The sequence below is a fragment of the Bos indicus x Bos taurus genome, chromosome X (genome assembly GCF_003369695.1).
Source record: "Bos indicus x Bos taurus breed Angus x Brahman F1 hybrid chromosome X, Bos_hybrid_MaternalHap_v2.0, whole genome shotgun sequence".
NCBI classification, from domain to species: domain Eukaryota; kingdom Metazoa; phylum Chordata; class Mammalia; order Artiodactyla; family Bovidae; genus Bos; species Bos indicus x Bos taurus.
The window spans coordinates 56,886,453-56,888,137 of record NC_040105.1 but is presented as its reverse complement, the minus strand read 5'-3'; positions in this window follow the sequence as shown (position 1 = coordinate 56,888,137).

Genomic DNA, 1,685 nt, shown 5'->3' with positions numbered 1-1,685 from the left:
CCTCCTTTCGAGATTGAAGAGCCATCTGCACACAGCCCCTGTCTCTTCCCCCAGCTTTGGAGGGATTAAGGTCACAGGGCGGGGCCATAACAGGGTCGGATGGGAGGGTGAGGAGGGGTGAAGATGGGACACTTGTGGGCCAGAGCCTGGCAACAGAAAAGGCACTGATTAAAAATATATATATATATATATATATATATATATATATGTTTATTTATTTTACAAAATATATACCAGCACCAGAGGCAGAAACTAAAATAAGAAAAATGATAATTGTTTTCCAAAAGTATCTGAAATTTGAAGTGTGCAGGAATAGACGTAAGATAACATATGTACAAGATCTCCATGGGAAAAAATTATCAAATATTATCAAATGATTAAAGGGGATCTAAATAAATAGATAGATTAAATTTACTAATTAAAATAGTCAATATTATGAAGATGTCAATTCCTCCCAAAGTGATCCAGAGATTTAATGCAGTCCCAAATAAATTTCTAAAGATTTTTCCTTGACATTTGACAAACTAATTCTAAAATGTATATTGATATACAAAAGACCTAGAAAAGCAAAATCTTTGAAAAATAACAAGATGGGAGGACTTGCCATATTAGATATCAAAACTTGTAATAGAGCTAGAGTAATTAAGAACAAAATAGAGTTCAGAAACTCTGTTTTGTCCCACATGATTTAATGACAAACGTGGCACTACTGATCAGTGAAGACAGGGTGGTCTTTTTAATGACTGGTGGTTATATGAATGCTTACTAGGTAATTATACTCTGGAGTGTACATATATGTATAACATTAAAATAAAGCATTTATTGAATGCATGAATACTAGTGACTGTAGCTTAGTAGCTAGTAGCTCAGTCATATCCCACTCTTTGCGACCCTTTGCCTCTCAGGCTCCTCTGTCCATGGGATTTTCCAGGCAAGAGTGCTGGAATGGATTACCATTTCCTTCTCCAGGGGATCTTCCCGACCCAGGAATTGAACACGGGTCTCCCACATTGCAGGCAGACGATTTACCGTCTAAGCCACCATAGTGCTTTTTTTTTTTTTTTACTGTATTATGTATCACACACAGTTTAACAGCTGCTTTACATGCATTAGCCTCCAATGCGGGAGACCTGGGTTTGATCCCTGGGTCGGGAAGATCCCCTGGAGAAGGAAATGGTAACCCACTCCAGGATTCTTGCCTGGAGAATCCCATGGACGGAGAAGCCTGGTAGGCTACAGTCCACAGGGTCGCAAAGAGTCGGACACGACTGAGCGACTTCACCTTCACCTTACATGAATAATTCTCCTTTAATCCTAGGAAACAGGTACTATGAATAGTCCCATTTCACAGATGAGGAAACTAAGACAAAGGAAGCTATGTAACCTCCCCACTGTTGCACATTTAGCAGGCTGTGGAACTGAGACTCAAACCTAGTTGCTTTGTGCGAAAGCCTCTGCCTTAATTAACTTGTACACTTTTACAATCTAGAAGATGAATGCCTTAAAAGGAATGAGTCAAGAAGCCTCTCTCTCTCTCTCTCTCCCCCGTCTCCTTCTCTCTCGCGTGCTCAGTACCATCCCTTGGCCACTTGGAAGAACGCACTGGGCTGTAGGCAAAACAAAACAGAACGGAACCTACAACTCCCAGCAGCCATTGCGCGCTCAAGCGTGCACGCGCTCATTCA